The 21,908-nt window shown below is 39.0% G+C and overlaps 1 protein-coding gene and 1 pseudogene across 1 annotated transcript in view; one reads left to right on the forward strand and one right to left on the reverse strand.

Moving 5' to 3' along the window:
- Cytip (cytohesin 1 interacting protein) overlaps positions 1–21,908 on the forward strand; it is a 94,326-nt gene that overhangs the window by 14,957 nt on the left and 57,461 nt on the right. The gene's annotated exons all lie outside the window — the stretch shown is intronic.
- Positions 16,206–17,107, reverse strand: LOC101570119 (annotated as a pseudogene).

The raw sequence follows: 21,908 nt of genomic DNA on the forward strand, positions 1-21,908 counted from the left end.
AGACAGACAGACAGACAGACAGAGAGACAGAGACAGAAAGAGTTCTGGAAATGGAGATGACTGTTAGTATGGTGTGATAAGAAAAATCTCTTAAGCTGTAACAGGACACTACACAAGAGGGACACTTGATTGGCCTTTGGAAAATTTCCAAAGAAGGCCTCTGGATCTTGGAAGAGAGATGCTTTGAGCTGTGGAGTGTGATGCCAGAAGTCTCTTTCAGGGGATGCTCTCAGATTCCAGAAGCACCAGTATGACAGACCAGAAAATCAGTCACGTCACATTTGGTTGGGGTTTGTCAAGTAATGGGGAAATAAGCAATATTAGTGTTGTTTGCTCTTGGTGATGATGGCTTTGTTGTTGCTGTCGGAATAGCCAGTGTATTTAATACATGTTAAAAAGAAAAATATAAGAAAGGTGATTTCTTTGCATGAACAAAAATCTTGCAAGTGCCTCACTGGATCCAAGGAAGCTTTTAAGAGCTAACTTCTCTGTGGATTGGGTCCTGGGTAGGAAAGTGCCCTTGTGAAGCGGACTCAGCTTGGGAACAGGCTCATTAGAAGCATCTGTGTGGACAAGGCTGATGAGAGACCATCATTTCTCCAAGTTGCCTCAGGGGATTCATCTCTGCTCTGCTTGGAAACAAACCTTACTCACTCAAACATCTTCCAACTCAGCATACTAAAGGTTGCCACAATTCTTCTTTAGTTTGATCAACCTACAATGTAATATGCAGGGCCTCAGCTTACTTCCTCCTTCTTATTGTTCCAGTAGCATCCAGAATTTTATTTATTTATTTATTTTTTATTTTTATTTATTTATTTATTTTTTGAGACAGGGTCTGCCAGTGCAGCACAGGCTGGCCCTGTGTTCACATTTGTAGCCCAGGCTGGCCTCAAACTCACAGCGATCCTCCCATCTCAGCATCCTGAATGCTGGCATTACAGGGGTGTACCACCATGCCAGGTTCATCTCAAGCATATTTATTAATGTTCCTGTGGCCCCTGGTAGCACTAGTGCTATTAAGGCCCTTTTTTGGAATGAATGTGTCCTAGTGCTGTCCTATGCATCTTTCATATCCTCAGAGTAATCCTGAAAAAAAAAACAAACTTCATTTTGTAGTTGAGTTCAGTGAGGTTCAGCACATTAAAGAAATTTTGGTTCTTTAAATATTTTTCTCATAATATGGAATGCATTTGAAAAATTCACGTTAATCTTTAACATGAAATTAATCTTTAACATTATGCTGTCCTTGAGCACTGTTTTCAGTTTTCTTCACTCAGAAAGCCTGTGGAGGCTGGCAGTGCTTCCTGTATAAGGCCAGTGGCAGCCCTGTGGCTGGAAGTGTGGGTTGAATCCAGTGGAACTGGTAGTTATTGTGGCTTTCAAAGCAGGCCAGGGGTCCCTTGGGTGAGCCAGTCTCATCAGAGGGGCAACTATGTCAGGCTTTCAAGTCAACCAGCACCCAGCAGGCCTGGCCACACCCTCCCAGACTGGAAGAGTCACTAGGTGCAGATTTTCTGTTTTGTTTTGGTTTTTATTTGTACTGCCTGCTGGCTCTTGGTTGTTATTTACTTAATAAAAATATAATCTAAAATACCACAGTTGAAACCACCCCTCTTTGGAGACAAGGAGAGAAGTACTTGGCTCACTGGGTTGAAATTACTAACATTATGAAGTCCTCTGTAACCCTGCTTATTTTTCATTTGACTTAGAAGTTTTATTAGGAAGAAAGCTTTGTAGCTTATGATCTAAATACTTTTTACTTACTGTTCCTCTGTTATAAAATCATTTTCTTATCTTGTGCTCCAATGGTTTAGATCCTGAAGAGGCAGAACTTTCATGTATGAACCATTGTGTAGGCACAATTTATTACTGGAAGTGAGTGAGAGAACTTCCAAGTTCTCCATTGAATCCAGGTTCTAGACATGACCTTGAACTTAGGACCAGAAAAGTCACAAAGAATGCCTAAAAAAGCAAATTTAAATCTTTGTTTATCCACTGTGTATGTACAAGGGCTGTATATACAAGTGTGTGTGTCTTGGCAGATGGCTTAGGAAGTATAGAAAGTCTTTGCTTCTAGGGGATGAAACTGGAGTAAGAGTCCTGTTGTTTCTAAGCAGAGCATTGAAGAGTCACTTTTCTGTGGAGAAGGAGATATGACCAGCCACACTGTGTTACGCCACAGACTCTGGGTTTTGAAGTCATGCCAACCTCAGTGGTCTTCCTGTTGAAGCAGTTCTTGAGATGCTGATGTATGATTAAAAGGTACTTCAAAGATATCACAGAGCCATTGGCTTATTGTTATCTGAGGATGGTTTTGTTTTACAAAAGAAAGGGAAGTAGTCTGGAGGACCTTGGTCTGACTATGTTATATCAAAAAATCTTGTGTACAATTTGCTCAATGACTATTTGTGTCAGCTGTCACAAATGATATTTTTCCCCTTCAAAAACTTTATATAAAGAGCTAATGACTCTTTTGATCCCTATACAATTCAGTCTAATGTATCACTGAAAATTTCACATACACGGTTTGTACAACTATTCTTCATAGTTGTTACAATTCACATACACATCTATCTGTTCACACTATAGAGAGATGGAAGCAGTGAGGTTTTACTATTTAGTCATTTCTTGGTTTATTTAGCCTTGCCCTAGTTTAAATCAAGAGGGATTTAAAGTAGATAAATTAACGACATTCATCTAATTATTTTGACCACATTTAACATCATTTCTCTATTGTTTAGAAATTTTCTTTTTCTTTTTCTTAAGTCACAGAGCCCTCCTGCTTGAGTAGCTAGTGTCCATCTTTTAGGCCTGACATGTACATGAGGTGAAATACTTGATTCATAAGGAAAAAAAACCCCAAATTTAACCACCATTAAAGAGTTGAAATAATACTTCATCTGTTTCTAAGATACTTGGTAAGTTAAAGCAAACAGGAAATAACAGAAGGAGCCCTGAGTCAGAGAGGAACTGCTCATAATTCATTTGAGTTTACAGGAGAAAGATGATGCCATTGCCCTGAAATTTGTAAAACTTAAGATAATTCATTGTCAGCCATGCAAACACTACTGTTATGATCTCATACAACGCAATCGTATGGCCCATTCTACCTGTTCCATTTCCCTGAGACCACTCCAACTCTTTTTACTTTGAGATAAGTGAGCTTATGTTTTCAAAAACTTTTTAGCACATGGGCCCGTTGGAAGAAGATAAATCACCTCACTCAATCTTTTGAGTGATCAATCCCATCCTGCAATATTTAAATGATAAATTATATATGAAAACAAAAAGAAAGAGCAGTGCTCCTTTGACATATTTGAGACAATGTTCAGTTTCCCTAAATTCAGGGAAAGGCTGAACATTAGACGTAAAAACTCTGGTAAACCCTGGGTTTGCTTGGCCTTTTGCGGTTGGCCAGTCATCTCAAACACGCAGACAACCTGTCACACCCAGTAAAACCCTGAAGAAGAGGAAGAAGAATGGGGAAGTGGAAGGCAAGGCACAAGTTTGATGGTCGGCCAGTCTTTTAGAGAATGTAAGTCAATGTGGCCTTTGCAGACGCTGACACGGCCTGACCACAGCCACTTCAGACTGCTCTTTGCAGTTGCGCCTTAGAGTGTAGATTGTTTTTCATCCTTTGCTCTATTTTTTTTTTTTTTTGTATTTTTTTTTAGGGAAGGGTCTACAAGGTGTTCAGGGTCTCACTACTAGATTGGACTCATAGTGATCCACCTGTTTACAGCCTCCCAAGAGCTGGGATTACAGATGTGTACCACCACGCCCAGTCTCATTCCCCTTCTCAGTGTGCCCCCAGGGACAGGGCTGGCATTGCAGGCCTGGGGATTGGACCCCTGGCCCCTGCACCTGCTTGCAATCACTTTAATCCAGTGAGCTATTTGGCTAGCCCTCATCCTTTGCTCTAAAATGGAGAAAAACATGTCTTTTTTCCTAAAGCAAACCTCTTCTGCCACTTGGCACCTTGTGTCCACATGCCATGTCAGTACTCAGCAGACCAGGGTACTTTAGATATTTTTGCTAGTATTTATTGAATGTTTCCTATTGTGTCCACTACTTCTACAAGGTTCAATTTTCTCTAAAATCCTATGAGGTTAGCACTGTTTTAATGTAGATGTGAGAACTAAGGCACAGAGAGATTAATTGCAGCTATTCCCAATAACTTGGCTGCATACTGTCTTACGGAGCAAGGTCAACACTGATGTTTGCAACAGCATGAGTCCTAGCAGCCAAATCCTGGAAACAGCCTACAGACCGATCAACAGACGACTGTAGGGGAGAAAGGCAGTGGGAAGGAGAAGGCGAGAAGGGACACGAGAGGAAAAAGATAGAAGAAAAGATGGGTACAGAGGTCTTGAAAGTAAGCAAGGGAAGAAGAATTGAAAGAAGAGGAGAGGGATGGGGAAAAAGGAAGTGAGATGTATTATGTACAGGTACAAATTCTTATGATGAGTGTTGCCATTATGTATGTCTAAAATGCACCAATGAAATAAAAAAGAAATGCAAAAAAAAAAAAAAAGAATAAACTCAAGAAAGAGAAATAATCTGAGGTATCTATACATAATGGAATACTGTCTGTCTATAAAGACTGATAAGGGCTGGCAAGATAGCTCAGCAGACTAAGTGCCTGCTTACACAAGTGAGGGACTGGGGTTTGATCCCTGGCACCATATGCACCCTTGGGGTGAGCGGAGCAGGCCACAGAGGCCAGGCATGGTGATACAGGCTTGTAATCCCAGTACAAAAGAAAAAAAAATACTAATGGGTTTGAGATATTTGTAGAAAAATGGATGCACCTGAAAAATATAATGTTGAGGGAAATGAATCAGACACACAAGCTTAAATACTGCATTGTGTCTCTCATTTGAGTAAAGCAAAATACAAACAAAGAGCATAATGAAAGATGGAGAAGAGCAGACAAGGAGCTGGAGCTCTGGCAGAGGGGGTGAGGTCCAAGGACATGGCTGAGAGATGGGGAGGGTGAGAGGGAATGAGTAGAATAGAGATGTACTATGCCCAGAAACTTAATAAAACATTGTATGTCATAAACCTGAGATAAGACTAATAATACCAACAAGAATGAAGATGGGGACAAGGGATTTAGAGGAGAACAGAGGGAGACTGGAGAGAAGCAGAAGAGGATTGAAAACAAATGAAGCAAATTGTATTATGTATATGTGTCTGCTCCTTAAGATGACTGTAATGTGTATGTTGCGAGCGTATACTAACTTGAACTTTCATCTCAGGCTCATTCTTCTACTGCTCAGACCTTTATTTCGCAGTAGGCAGTGGGTGTTCAATGAATGTCCAGGAAATGAAATCATTAGGCTTAAAAGAAAGCAGCTTTCTGTACAGAGCTGAGATAATGAGGCAGCCATGTGGACAGTCCACTGAGAAGAAGGACCCAGCACTGAAAAGCCAACAGGGAACAATTTCTAAGGGTTCCTAGCAAAGGTGCTCACAAATCAATTCTTGGGTGGTGAGTGAGGTCCTTGTCTGGAGACCTTCAGAAATGCCTTTTTGATTGGGAAAGGAAGGAAGGGGGTGGTGGCTCTAGGCTGAACTTTAGCAGAATGGGCACACTGAAATTGCACATCCTCACCGAACCTCAAGCAACTGCACAAGCTCAAAGAACCAAGGAGTAAGGCCACTGCCCTTTCTAGTGAAATTTCCCAAAGTTCTCAGTCACCAGACATTCTTGGTAGTCATTAAATTCTGTCAAAATGAAGGTACAATTCTGTACAAACTTTGAACCACATATGAGGATTGGTCATATGTTACTTTGAGACTTGATGCTTATTATTATAATAGGTGTCTACCGGAGCAGGGCATGTGCCAGCAACAGAAGCAGCTCTGCCAGCCCTTGGACTTCTAGACTAGATCTGTGACCCATGTGAGGTCTCATGTTGAGGAACAGGTTGTTTTGAACAAGCCTTGCAAAGTGCTCTGTGTGAAAGAAAACTGTGGAGATAGGAGAGAAGGGAACATTTGTAGAATTTGTGTCAGCACTTATTCTTGTTTTGTCTTATTCCTCTGTCTTGTCTACACTCTCCTTTTGATTTCCTAGTCAACTGCTAGCTTTCTCTGTTTTCTGGATATTACTATGTTTGTTCTCTCTGGGCACTGTATCACTTGAACTGATAATCTAGAGTTGGACCACCCCACCCTCTAGGAATACTGCAGCACCCTCCTCCTACCCATGTGAGCACATACAAATATTCATGGTTTGCCTTCATAGGGACCTTAATTTGGGCATCCAAATTCCACGGGCTCTATTATCTTTCTAATTTGGCCCCCATAGTGATAAAATGAACAATTATTAAGGCTGTGTAAAGATCTTTTTAAAAGCGCTCAGACTCAGACATACAATTGAAAAAGAGCTCTACATATTCATATTTGTGTATAGTTGGAAAACATCTCTCAGAAGAACAAGGCTAACGTCTTTTGTTCAAGTTTTCTAGCTACTTGTAAAAGGCATTTGTCATGCTATTCACAGGGGCTTCTTTACAAAAATAGGCATAAACTGACATAATAGACAGTATTGATTAATTACATTTTCCTTTTAATATACTTCATACCTATTTAAAAGTTTAACTTCTAACCCATTTTTTTTTTTTTTTATTTTTTATCGTGGTACCAGGGATCAAACTCAGGACCTTGGGCTTGCTAGACAGGTGCTTACTCTGCTTAACTATATCTCCTGCCCTAAACCATTACTTTTAAATGTTATTTATATCCTAACTTCTCATTGCCTCCCTGTCGTTGTTTATGATTCTCTTGCTGGTCATGACTTTAGCACAATCATTGGGTGGTTGCCTGATGTAGGAAGAAGATGCAACAGACATATGAATTTCATGACATTATGGTAGTCTTTGGGTTCTTTAGTCAAATGCCCTAGAGGGATGTAGTCTGAAAGTGTGGTCATTCCTTCAGTTGTCTAGATCATTCCAGGGTGTGTATTTAGCATGACTTTCAGAATTATTATTATTGGAAAGCTGTAGTATCTTGGTACTTCCTGACTTTCCATTTGCAATGGCTTCTGTAGTATGGAATAAGGAAAAAAAAAACACTGATTTGTCAAGGTAGCAAGCCTTTGGTGACTTAATTTTTAGATTTCAATGGTTGAATGTTATTTGCTAGAGGTTGACTCCAGTGTTGGCAATGAAATGATAATGAAAGAGCAAAATGCCTACATTCACTGCTACCATTGCTGATCACAGACCATATTCCTCCTCCATGGGGATGGTAGAGTCCCTGAGGCCCTCTTCTCTTTACCTTTACAGCTGAGCCATCACAGAGTCCTACTGCTTATCTGCCTGCAGTGCATCTGGCCTTCACTCTTCCCCTCCCCCACTGGTTTAGTTCAAGTCTTTATTGCCTGTTTCTAAAATTATGACAAAATTTAAACTATTCTTCAGCTTTCTCCTCCTCAATTTTCTTATAAACCTAGTCCCAAGACCATTTCCCTAAAATTAGTTAATGTTAAGTTCTGCAAAAGAGTTGATAATTTTTTTCAAGTAGTTGAAAGTATTTTGCATAGTTGGTCATGGTTCTCATCCATCAGTCTTGATAGGATGAGTGGCGGCGAGCTCGTACACTATCATATTCCTGGCACACCACCTCGTTACTGATCTGCTCTCTTTCTGTTTTCTCTTCTTCACTTTTCTTCTTTTCTCTCATTCATTTTGGCCATCATTTCTTGAGATGTATCTTTCACCTTCAAAGGGACTTGCAGAAGTTGGTTTCTGTATTACGTTCTTTGAATAAGTTTGCATCATTTCATTCTCTGCCTGTGCTCTACCGAAGATGCATCTGAGCTCTACACTACCCAGTGGTCCCAGAACCTAGGCCTTCCCACTTCAGCGTCACCTTCCCCCAGTTAGGGCTAAGTGTAGTCAGCCTTCCTAAATGTATTTGGGATTGAATTTTTAAAGATCTCTGGGAAAAGTTAAATTTGATTCAGACCATCAACTTAAATTTTTCTGTGCTTTGGTATCTAATTATATTTTCTAATTCAAAAAGCAAAATTTGATTTCACAAAATATGTATATAGTTGTTAAAGGACAATAATACAGTTTCTCAAAAATTTGAATATAAGGATTTTTCTTTTTGAGATATCCCCAAACTTCTGAGCTTAAATAATCCACCTGCCTCAGCTTCCAGAGTAGCTGGGGCTTCAGGTTTGTTGACAGTGTGCCAGGCTTAGATATATGGAATTTGACTTCTTTTCTATGTGGCAGCTTAATTACTCTAAATTTTGTAGACACAATCCCCAAATAAGGCTAATGTTAATAATGTTAATAATGCTAAAGGTTAATTATCTAACACTCTGACATGGAAAATCTTTAAATATTTTGGTATGCACTATATATTTTATACATTGCCCTCATCTCTTTTTTGAAATGAGCCCCACCATGTGATACATCTGTAAGAAGGGAGACCAGTAATGTTTCTTTTTCTCTTTGCCTGTACTAATTCACAAGATCCACCTGATGTGTAATCTGAGATTCAGGGTCACAAAAATTTATACATTGAACTTATGAAATCTGCATTTTAAATAAAAGCCCCTTTTTGTGACAGGTCCCAGATCTTTCTTCCCTTCTGTTAAAGGTTATAGTGTTAGAAATAGATTTTCTTTGCATCTTCCAACAACATTTCTGTTACCCTGTTTTCAGTTTTGAGTTGTTTGTCATTTTCCACAGTATCTTCAGGTGTCATATACATTTTTAGTAATGCTATTCATAATGGCCCTGCTATTCAGTTTTTACTACACACTTAGCTATTATTTTGGGCACAAACCTCCCTTTGAAGTTCATGGGGCTTTGTGCGCAGATGAAACATGTGGCGGGAAGGGGGACGTTTCCCACCTTCCCCTTGGTTGAACTCTTTCATCACCTCCTGACAGTGTTTTCCACTCCTCTGTAGATAAGAATCTTTTTGTAAATGTTCTATATTTAACACCAAGATGCAGTGCTGTAAAACAACACCAGCCGTTCTCACCACATCCATCCAGATTAAAAGTGAGTCAAAGACAATCAGAAAATCTGCCATGAGTTGTGACCCACAAAATGATAGCTTTTGATAGTGTCTTCTAGCATGTTCTTTCTTGCAAATGCTAGGAAACAAACTACGATGATTTTCTTTTACCTCTCCCTGTTCTCATTTTTAAAGAGAATAGGTTATATTTTCCCTTTTTCCACATTCTTCACCCTTTGCTTTTTGTGATCTGTTAGAGTTACCTAAGTATTCAGTGATATTGCTCAATTCTTATATGAGTTACTATTGGATTTACCCAGCACCTTGCCTAACATCGTAAAACTTCAGAGATGCACCATGAATTCCCTTGTCTGTCCCTGATGTTGTTGAGCTAGCTTCCCTTTCATAAGAGTGTCAAGCTCAGTAGTCACATAGAATCATGTGTTTGCTCCTGCCTGATATCTGAGGAGTGCCAGGTCAGTCCTGTTCTGTTCTCCTGAGGTAAATGACAGCCTGACACTTCTACACTAACCTGACCAGTCAAACCCTGACTAGGCAGTCAGGTGGTCTTTCTCCTCTTCCTGCCCATCATGTCTCCCAGATCTCTACAACTTACAAAAAGCTAAAATGAGAGATTTCAATAGTCTAAAATTATTTTTTATGTATATACAAAATAAATCCAATGAGAGAAATTCATGTTGTACCAACTAGCTCAGCACAAATTTTCCCAGTTAAGAAATTTAAGAATATGGAAGCAATACTCCTGTGTCAACTTTTAGTGCAAGAAATTCTCAGTCTCCCAACAATGGATGTTTTCCAAATATTCAGTTATGAATTTCAATAACTATTAAATGAGACCAAGGAATTCTTCCTGAACAAGAGAAATTTTGCTTTGAAATAGATTTGTTTTCTATTTTATTTAGGATTATTTTCTATCTGTTTTTATGTAACTCTTTCTTTTTAAATAATTTATTAATTTTAATGAGAAAGAAATAGCAATGAGACAGTTTCAAAACAAGTTAGTAGGATAGCTACGATAATTAATACATTGCATACTGTTGTCTTTGTAGTAGTTATTCACAGTACAAAATACAGACATAATATCTTGTCTAAACAATGTTAGTACAAATCTTCTCATTGAACTAAGAGAAAGTAGCTGTATATATATCCTATTTTGTATATACATATATTTTTTCACTATAAAATGGTCTTTCATTTATATCTCCCTTTTTTGTTTTGTTTTGTCAGAGATGAGTATTCCACTGAAGTTAGAGGAGCTGTATTTTTTTAATTGTCATTTAAAAAATAATTTTTGTTGAGAAGCAAATAGCAATGAGACAGTTTCAAAGCTGATTAGTAGGACAGTTTCAATAAATAATACATTGCATATTGTTTCTTCTTAGTGGTTATTCATAGTACAAGATGCAAACATGATATCCTGTCCATAAACACTATTAGAACAAATATTTCCTTTCATTGAATTAAGAAAAAGTAGCTGTATACCTGTCCTAACTATTTTGAATATTCAGATACAAAATGGTCCTTCTTTTGAATCCCTTTTTGTTTAGCTTTGTCAGAGAAGGGTATTCTATTGCCATTTAAATATTGCAGGTGTGTGAATTCAGCAAACTATTCTAATATAGTCCAGTAGTCCAAACTAGTGGGTTTTCTGTAGGACTGGCAATGTCAGAAGTTGTTGACTTGAGCCTTTTACAGATCACCATATTAATATGGCTTTACTTTTTATACTTCATTTTTATTTTTTTCTGCTGGATGGTTAAGACCAAGATAAAGCAAGACCTACATAACAAGAAATATAACTTTTGTATCTGACAAGATCAGTCAAATCCCCTCAGGATTTAGCCTCAAACCCTGTACCGCAGTTCATAGATCCTTTGTCAGTGTCAGCTGTGTGGATGAGTCATGGCCATTGCTTGACCAATTTGTTCTCTGTGAAAGCCTGAGAGAAATTTTTCTCTCCACATGACTCTCCTTAGGCACACTCTACATCATCAATCACTTCCTCTGTGGCCCCATAATCTCCTTGATCAGAAAATTTGGGACACAACTGAGTTCCATGATGTTACGGTACTGGTTCTCCTATGTCCTGAGTCCTTGCTGACCTTGAAAGGCTAGGGCAAAATGTTGGCTGTCCTTTCAACCTTTCTTTTTCTCTAATTTTTGGTTTGCAAACTTAGGTTGCTAATCCTCCAGAAGGGAAGCTTGTTATTATTACCTTACAACACAGGCAGTTGAGCTTAGCCTCATTCTTTGTCTGAATATCAAGCATCTTAGACACAACATGGAACAGGTATTTTCCATCAAGTATTGATATATTGAACTTTATGTCCCTATACAATATGAAGAAAAAAAGTTAGAAAAAAATATTTAAGGGGGGCCTGGCTCTAGCTCAGTCCTTTAAGTGGCTGCTTCCGCAAAGCTGTCAGCCTCAGGTTGCTGGAGTTCGAACCTCACAACTCTCCCGCTGGCCAAAAGTGCCCTGAAGGCATTTGAGGAACCAAAAAAAAAAAAAAGAAAAAATATTTAAAAAAATAGGAATAAACAATTACATATTTTTACACAGAAATTTAGAAATCTAACCATATATAGCATTGTGGCAGGACAGTCCTGTGACATTTTTTTCTTGTCTCTTGTTTTCATTTATTACCCTTTTTTTTTTTTAAAAAAAAAACAAACATTTACTTGAGAGACAGTATGGCAGTAATTGATAAGACATGACAAACAGTACTTATTTAGAAGACCAGAATGACAGGCATTCCAAACATGACCCTAGTATCACACATTGCTATCTTCCATGCAGTTGCTTAGTTCTGCAACTCTTTCTTGAAAGAAAGGCATAATTTTTCTAGGAAACACACATGAGATGTCTCTTTAACAAATAGCCAAAAGTACTCTATTCTTATAGACTGTATCAATGTTCATGTGTGCTTCTTAAATTTTACTATTTTTATATTAGATTAGCCTTTTATTTCCCCAGTTTTCTACCTTAGACATCAAGAGCTCAGGAGGAGGAGTAATTTTAAGAGCATAAGATCTTTTCCATATCCATGTAATTATTACTTCTCATGAAAAAGAACATGATAATTCATGAGTACACACTGATTATAATAGAGACTTCTATTGCACTGATATATTTATTTTATTTTCCAATGAAAATCTAATCCTCATGATTAAGTCTATATTTTGCATCCTTTCCTATCTTACCTCAAATAACAGCTCAAAAGTATATCTTAGATTTATTTAATTTCAAAGAATCATAAAAAATATCAGTATTTCAGCTACTGCTACTTTACTTGGGACATTTTCCGTGCACCTGAAGAATGAAACCTATTTTTTTTCTTGCTTTAGTCTTGACTTTTTTTGTCAGATTAGATCTCTAGAATTTAGTGAATGTTGTTAAATCAATCAGAGTCTTTTAAAAATTTGTCCTGCCAAGACTGTGAAATACATTCCTACATAATTCATTGCGGAATTGATGGATGGATGACAGGGAGTAGGCAGAAGGACTGGGTATAAATGATTCCATGTCAGCCTGCAGGAATCCTAGCAATCCGATCTGTAGCACATGAAAAAGAGTAGGAAAAGAGCAAAACCGGAAATATGTATGAGAATTTGCTCTTCAGTCAGAAAATAGAAGCAAAGACTTATTTTTACTGGGAGACTAAAAAATAGTGGATTTAAAGGGCTGGAGCTTTTGATAACATTATGAATAAATGAACTGATCTATATTTTCTTTAAAGTTCTGTATTATCTTGTGCCATTTTAAAATCTTAGGGATTAGTTGGAAGACAATAAAAAATAATTGAAAGGTCACATTTCTGGATTTTTGAGGACAGATGAAAATTTTCTAATCTTCCAGTAGAGGATGGTGAGATTTTTATGGGAAGAGCAGAAGGCTGGTACCTTGCCCTCTGGCTGCGTCCAGTGGTGGACTGTGTTCCCATGCTAGTTGCTGTGCCTCTGGGTGAAACTGTCCATTTCAGTAAAATGATGATATTGTATTGGGTGACTTTTAAGATCCCTCTAGCTCAAAGTTTAAGATGTCTTTTCATCTGTCAGGAATATAAAGTAAAAAGATATGTTCAGAGAGTGTAGATTTAGTTTTGTTAATGGAAAAATATATAGCAATTTTAAACCTAAGGATGGAATACTCATAGGATATGTGGAATTTTATTCAATCGATAATATTGGCATTTGGGTTGAATGCTTCACCTTCTTTTTCTTCCCTTTGTGAAGTCTATTGTGTCTTGCTTTTTCTTAGTCATGTTCAAATACCAGCACTAAGAAAAGAATGAAAGAAAGAAGAATGAAAAGAGAATTAATGCAAATAAAAATTTTTTCTGGGGCATCCACTGGTTTCTTCCCAGTCTGCCCTGCATGCCAATTTGGCATTTCTTTACAACTCTTCTTAGACTTTTTTGTAAAAAAGAAAACTTTAAAAAGAGAAAGAGAAAAGAAAATGAATGACAATTACAAAAGTAAATAGAACTTTCAGAATACCAGTACTTAAAAGCAAAGTAGCAGCAGTACATTCTTCTCTGCATCCAAGTCCTTCAGGGGCCCCTGGACACAAGTAAATAATTAACTATTGCTCACCTGGAAAATGCTGAAGTGGGCCCCAGGCTTGGCAGAGCGAGAGCCACGTGTTTTTCACCTTCACATGCAGTTCGGAAGTTCCATAATGTGATTCCTGCCCTTGAAGAAATCACATTGTGGAAGTTAGGAAAAGGAAAATTTAGACTAAATCAAAGTGATTTGCTGGAACAATGATGAAAACCTACCACTTGCTGTCTCTCTCCATGCTCCCTACATTCCATATGTGTACCCCACCCCATGGGGAGGGTGAGATTCACTGGTTTTAGTTTTCCTGTATAATGGGAAGGTGAACTAGGCTCCAAAAGCTGCACCATAAAGCCAAGAATAGCAAACAACAAGTAAGGGACACAGGAATGCAAAATCTGTAATGATAGATGCACTGGTGAGCTATGAAATACTTACACTTTGAAAAATTCATAGTGTAATAAAGCTATCAGTTAGTAACAGTTGGAAAACAAATAAAAGTTCATTGGACAATACATTGTTGATCATAGCTATTTCCACATTTTAGAAAAGATAAAAAAGCATCTATTTTAATAAAGACTCTCTTAGAAATCTGCTGTATAATGAACTACCTGACTAGAGAAGAAAGGAGTCAATAAGTTGGCAGGAAAACCACCTTGCAATCCCTGTTTGTGGGGAGAAATCTTTTGAGTTTGTTACTCAGAGTAAAGAGGGAAGGCAACATTCCCTATGTGGTTCTTCGCTTGTGTGTTATGTACACAGAGCTTCTTTTGGCAGGTGCTATGGGAGAGACAAAAAATGGCACAGAAACACACTTTGCTCGTGAGGTGGCTATTATTTAGGTAGAGCAAATACATCAGCATGCGAAAGGCTATGGGATATTACCAGCCTGTTTCCCAGAGAGCGAGTGGTGTCCTAACCACTGATTATGTAGTTGAATATGGCATCATAGACAGGAGCGACAGATCGATACAATCTGGCTGCTCCTTCATTCAGCCTCAGCTTATGGCGAGAAGCCAGTGATATATTTTGATGTCTTTGTTCCACACTGCACACGTGCTCTGGGAAGCAGCTGCTGCATCGTTCTTTTGGTGCTTGGCCACGATCAGAGGACTTCTGGAGGTCCCAGGGGAGGTTTCATCAGCTCTGGCCAGCAGACCCTTTCCTGTCTGTTCACATCTCTTATGCATCCTGAATTTTCAGTCTTCTTCAATATGGGGAAGGGTGGGGCTGAAATTCTCCCTGTCACAGCGCTTACCAGCTGAAGTTGTACCACCAGCGGGAAACATATAAAATGCTTCCTTCTGTCTTCCTGTAAAATGGATGAGGGTGTTTTTTTCTGTTGCTGCTAATTTAAAACACAGGCACTTAGGTGATATTCTGAGCCCAAGAATACGTACAATTGTATCATTTCTGCTTTGTGCTTGTTCGATTTGATCTAAACAAAACAAACTGATCAAGGACAATGGCTGTCTTGTCTCTTAATGCATCCTGAATGACAATTCAATACTTTGGTAAATGAACAAACGAGACAGTTCCAACAAACTTCTCTAGTTTAGTCAGTTTTTAACAGCTCCACCTGCCTCCATGTCGTCTTGAAAACATCTATGTGACATTTAATCAAGTGAATTATCTGCTGCAGATATTTAATTTATTTGTCATATATTCATCTAATTTTCACTAAACTGTGACACTATTTAAGCCTGGGGCCAGGGCTCACATGTATAATATGAAGCACCATCATGAAAAATGAATGGCCGCGCAAGCACCTGCTACAGACAGCAAAAGCCAAGGTGCACGGCCTTCCAGGGGCCCCAGAGGGCTGATGGGACCTTCTGGCTCCTGTCACAGGAAATGCTTCACGGAGAAGGCAGCATTCGAAGAGTCAAGTCATTGTTAGGAGAGAATTTTATTTTAAAACTGTTATCTTATACTGCAAGGATGTCTGTTAACATCACAATTAAACATGCCAAAGGAGAAGCCATGTTGTCAAATACCCGCTTAACCCACCCAAACATCTCAATCCCACCCTTTGCTGACCTTCTATACCCCATTAATTTTTTTTTGAATTTTTTTTAAACAAGAGAAAGTTGGGCTGGGGAAATAGCTCAGTGGTTTAAGTGCCTGCCTGGCAAGCTCAATGTCCAGAGTTCAATCCCGAATACCAAAAAAAAAAAAAAAAAAAGACAGATACATGTTGGTAAATGTTAACTGTTCATATTCACATAGATACAGTGCAATCTCTGAGCCCAATATACAGAAAGAGGATGAAGAAAGCTAGAATGCTATGCACTACTGCAGAGTCCCAGCACCTTCCAGTTTCCAGCAGAGCAAGGAGTATAGAGAGTTTTCTTTTTTCCCCACAGAGCACCATAGTATTGATTCCAAAAAGTTTGTGGAGACAAGACGGGATTGCAATGAATTGAGAACAGAAGGCTGTGGAGATCTTTGTCCTGCTGTATTCAGCAGGGTTTCTCCCCACAAAGTAAGTCGAGAAGCATGGTGCTTGAGAAGAGAGACCTCAAGAACAGGGTGACTGAGCACAAGTGGGGAAAGCACTGTAACTTGCTCCCGGGGACTCTGGGGGGAGGGAAGGAAAAACAAGAAGGTTGGAATCTTTCAGTATTCAGTTAGTCATCTTCTCCTTTGTCCTCCTTGCCCTCCTCGTCCTCGTCCTCATCACCCTCCTCATCAGTGTCCTCCAGGCGCACCACCCCTCCTCCTCCACCTTCTCCTCTTCCTTATCCTCTTTCCCCTCCGCCTCCTTGTCATCCATGTCAGGAACCAGGTAGTACTGCAGTGGGTTGGGCCAGGTGTCATCCTTGATGACTTCTCCTAGCTCATCTGCACTTGTGTCTGAGTGGTCAGTGAACCAGGTAAAGAAGCTCTTGTGCTCTTCCTGCTGGCTTTATTCTGCATTTGACTTGAACGATTTGTCAAATCCTTTCCAGATTTCCATTTTATTTCAGTGGACTTTGAAGATAGATCTCCACTCCCATTCAGATGAAATTCTTTGGAGAGAACTTTATTTTTGAAGTAAAGATTTTCATCAAAATAAAACTCTATTCTGTAACCTGATTTATATCTGCAAATTCTGTCACTTCAACTCTGGTCAAATAATGCAAAATTTCCTCGTCTTCCTCCCCAAGCAGCGCAGATACTTGTGGATGGCTAAGAAATGTTGTTACCCCCAAATTTGGCATTTTGGTGATCAATTCTGATCTCTTCTGAAAAAGTAGTTGGCGGAGTTATATTTCTGTTCTACTTTCAGTATTTCCTCACTGGCTTATTCATTAAGTCTGTTTATTTCATTGTGTACTTCATCGATGTGTTCAAGTGCTTCTTGGTGCTCTTTTTCTCCCTTGGTCAGGCCTGGTGAGGCTGTTACTGCCTCAGGTTTGGGGCCCTGAGGCAGTTGGGCCTTCTTGGTTGGAGGGGTGAGTGAAGACTGGTGCTTAGGAACCACGACACAGGGAAGGCCCAGCTCCAGGTCCGGGTTTGTCTCCTGCTGCAAGAAGCCACTCAGGAACATGTATTTGTGTTTTGCTTTAAAACAAATTCATTTTATATTCATTGCAATGAAGCAAAACAACCCAGAAAACATAAATTGCATTTAAATATTTAAAGATCCAACTATGTTATATAGCAACACCTACATTGCTCAAAGTAAAGAATCTCTTGGAAAAAGCCTCAAATCAATTCCCAGAGCTTTGGACAGATTATGAATGTTTTCGTCAAGTCCTTCTTGAGAAGCTCTGATTAAAAAAGTCACTCTTCTAAGTGCTAGAGGAATACTGTAATGGTTGAAAATTATGCCAATGTGAGAAGTTTAGCCGCTTAACTAAATAACTCAGCATTTCTGTATCCTAGTGTATAAAGGATATGCCCTAGGGTGGTTGTTTATGCTCCAGAATATTGTAATTATTTTAAAAAATAATTTTATTGAGAAACAAATAGCAATGAGACAGTTTTAAAACCTATTAGTAAGACAGTTTCAATAATTAATACATTGCATATTGTTGTCTTCTTAGTGGTTATTCATAGTACAAGATGCAGACATGATATCCTGTCCACAAACACTCTTAGTACAAATCTTTCTGTTCATTGAATTAAGAGAAAGTACCTGTATATCTATCCTAACTATTTTTGGGGCCTGTCCATTAGCTCAGTTGTTTAAATGCCTGCTTAAGCAAAGCAGTCAGGCTCAGGATACTGTGGTTTGATCCTCAGATCCTCAAGCCTTAACAGACTTGCCCTTAAGGCATCCTGAGTCAGCTTAAAAAAAAATCCATATCCTAACTACTTTGAATACACAGATACAAAATGGTCTTTCATTTGTATTCCCCTTTTTTGTTTAGTTTTGTCAGAGATGGATATTCCATTGTTATTTAAATAGTGTAGGTGCATGAATTCAGCAAAGTATTCCAATAAAAATAGTCCAGTAGTACTGGGTTATCCATAGGGCTGGCAATGTCAGAAGTTGACTTGAGCCTTTTACAGCTCACCATATTAACATAGCTTTACTTTTTGTTTCGGTTTTATACTTTTCTGCTGAATGGTAAAGACCAAAATAAAGAAATACCTACATAACAAGAAATGTAACTTTTGTATCTGATAAGGTCAGTCAAATCCCCTCAGGATTTAGCCTCAAACCCTGTACCACAGTTTGTAGATCCCTTGTCAGTGTCAGCCATGTGGATGAGTCACGGCCATTGGGTGACCAATTTGCTCCCTGTAAAAGCCTGAGAGAATGTTTCTCTCCATGTGACTCTCCTTAGGCACACTCTATATCATCAATTACTTTCCTCTGTGGCCCCATAATCTCCTTGATCAGAAAATTTGGGACACAACTGAGTTCCATGATGTTACGGTACTGGTTCTCCTATGTCCTGAGTCCTCACTGACCTTGAAAGGTTAGGGCCAAAATGTTGGCTGTTCTTGCAGCCCTTCTTTTTCTCTAATTTTTCATTTGCAAAAGGAGGCTGGATACAGGCTGGAGGAGGTATTGTAGACAATGTGAAGGTGATTTAATGTTTTTCTGTAGCTGAAGTGATGGCATTATCTGGATTTGGGACGCTATATTACAATCATTATGAGTTACAAAGTGGAATTAGACTACAATGGTTTTAGTGATGTACAAGTAAGGAGGAAAAGTTGCCCTTTGGGTGTCAAATTCTACCATCATGGATGGAACTTGAAAACCTCTAAATTTTTATGACTTTATATTCTCCAAGATCTTCTCCATTTTCTATTTCACTTATTTTAATCATCATAATGATACAATATTTTCTCCTCTATTGGGAATCTGAGAAAACATACTCCAAACTGGCACTGACCTTGTCAGAAGCTACCATCTGGTAGGTAGGAGGACTCAGGAAGAAGACAAGATGTCTCTTTTTTCCTCTGACTTTCTTTCACCAATGTTCCCTCTATGATCAAAGGCTCAAAGAGGCACGAATATATGTTTGTTTGACACTGAAAAATATATCCATGCTATAGAAAAGAGGAAAGGTCCTTTCTGATAGGAGAAATGGACCACTCTCTGGCTGGCACTGGCAGCACTGGGAAGTCAGTTGTTTTCCTAGACAGGGTATGACCGCTATGCTTTTCTATTGTGAGGAAGGAGCAGTCCTAGCTGTTTTGTGTCTAGTTGTTCCCTTAAAGCCTCATGCACTCATGGGTAGGCTTCTAGAGTTTGTGATTAATCCATGATCCAATGCTGGGATTATGGGTGTGAGTGCTATACCCACCCTGGGGCAGATAATCTGCATACAAATATAGGGAGGAAGAGAGGCTTGCTCTCTGCCTCTCTCTGCTGCTGCAGCTCCTGCCTCTCCTTTGCCTTTTGCTGTTTCCCTCCACCATGAAAGACTGTTCCCTGCCTTCTGCCACTCTGCCTGGGAGCCAGATGATTATGGACTGAAACCTCCACTAACTGTGAGCTAAGTAAAGCTTTCCTCACAAGCTCTCCAATATAGATTATTAGCAAAATAGAATGTTTACAATGCTTGGCCAAAAAGAAGATGCCACTGTTTCTGAATTCACCACTACATTTTTGCTATATATTTGTTTTTGAAATGTCCATACTTGTTATCTCAGAAACATTCTGTTGTGCTTAGAGACAATATCTAGGCCCATGAGGGGTGGGGCAGTCATATATTCTTCGATGTCTAGTATATTTCACCATATTGGCTTATGTTCTGAGAATGACTAGTACATCCTTGGGCTATCAAAAGAAAGCAACTTTAGCAGCTGAAAATAACAGACATTTAGTAGTTCTGAGTTCTAGAAGCTAGAAGTCTTGGATTAAGGTGACAAAGGGCCCTGTTCTCCTGGGAGTCCTTTCTTGCCTCTGCCTGGCTTATAGTGGTGACTGTTAAGATTTAGTATTCTGTTCTTTCAAATATGAAATGTACAATCCACAATGTCTCTCTGTTGTCACATGGAAGTTCTTTTTTTATAGGGGAATGAGCCCTACTGGATTAAGGTCACCCTATTGACCTTGTCTTGGCACAGTTAGATCTGCAAGGACCCTCTTTCTAAGTAATATCACTCTTTCAGGTAGCAAGGGTTAGGATTGCACCATCTCTTTTTATGGGACTTAGTAGTAGATGTAGCCAATTTATAATAAATATAACCAATGATTATAGTACCCGTCTACTATGGCTATTTGTGTACTGATCACCTTACCAAGATTATAAGTGTCTTAGAGGTATAAGTTGAGCTGTTTTTCTACTTGCTGTTAATACTTTGATGTCCTCAAGGGCAGGGGTATTATCTGGCTCATCTTTATAAGCTCACAGAGTTTTCAGAGTTGTGGAATGGCAGTATTGCACAGTGGTTAACCTTGTCATTGGTGGATTCTAACTCTGACTGTCTCAGGTATTGGTTGTGTAGCATTAATCAAGCGTGCTAGTTTTGGGATCCTCATCTGAAAAAAAAAAATATATAGTCTCATGATTTGTGCCATATTTAGTATATTGAGTACATTGTCTAGCAGTTATAATTACTCAGTAAAAACCTGTGGAATTCAGTTGAAGGAGACCATATGTTCTAGTCATAACTGCCTTTCAACTTTTTATCTCTTTGGGCAAAACTGCTACATTTCTTGGGCTTAATTTTTGTTAACCTGCAAATAAAAGAAGTTAGGTTAAGTTAGATGGGTTAGATGGGGTTCCTTCTGACATTCTGAAAATCCATACAGTAAAGTCTTCTTATGACTCAAGGAATTCAAACAGTGACAGATAGATAGATAGATAGATAGATAGATAGATAGATAGATAGAGAGACAGAGAGAGACAGAGAGAGACAGAGAGACAGGCAGAGACAGACTTAGAGATACAGAGTGACAAAGAGATTAAAACAACAGTTTATTCTCTTCTGTTTTTATTTGGGATTCTAATAAATAGTATAGACTTATGAAAGAGGAACATATTCATATTGTTATGCATTTCTCTCCTGTGCTTAAAACTTTGTACTGTATCTATTTGACTTATCATTTCAATTAAGTAACATTTTAGAACTATTTTGCCTTTTGTGAGGCAGAATCTATTGTAGGTTATGGGCACACAGAAGTCACTAATAGACTATTCTTTTCTAAACTTTGAATTTCAAAGCAATTGTGGTTTTATATCTATTTAAAAATTGTTAGTGGGCAGGGAAATAAAATACTAGAGGATTCTGGTTTTCTAAGAAGTCACCTTACTGCTCCTCGCAGCTCTTGTACCTTACACACAGACAAACAAGTACATTTCTAGACTGAAAACAAAGGTGGAAACTGAAACACCTTCCTCAGATACTTCCTGTGGGCACTTCTCTGCCCATTCAGTCACTGTGTTCAAAGACAAATCCCTCACAGCTGGCAGAGTTAGCTCAAGCAGCAGATGGTGAGCGGATTGGAGGGAGGACCATGGGGAACCCCGAGGTGAAAGCTCTTCCTGGAGCTGGTCCATTTGGATGTGGCTTCCCATCTCCAGTCATGCAATTGGGTTGAATTTGGAGCCTGTCTAGTTCACATAGAGCTGGGATTTGAAGAAGGAGGGAGGGAGAAAGAAGGAGGGAAGAATACAGGGAGGCAGGGAGGGAAGGAGAGAGAGAAAGACAGATAGACAGAGACAGAGAGACAGAGAGATAGAGAGACAGACCGAGAAAGACAGAGACAGAGACAGAAATAGCCAAATAGGGAAAGAGAGAGAGAGAGAAAGAGAAAGAGAGAGAGAGAGAGAGAGAGAGAGACAGAGAGAGAGGTCAAATAGGTTTGGGGGAGCAGTGTTATCAACAGAAGTAGTGAGTGCAAAAGCCTGGAGAAAGGCCTGCTTTCTGTTGCAGGCACA

This window comes from Octodon degus, unplaced genomic scaffold (genome assembly GCF_000260255.1).
Source record: "Octodon degus isolate 3935 unplaced genomic scaffold, OctDeg1.0 scaffold00032, whole genome shotgun sequence".
Taxonomy (NCBI): domain Eukaryota; kingdom Metazoa; phylum Chordata; class Mammalia; order Rodentia; family Octodontidae; genus Octodon; species Octodon degus.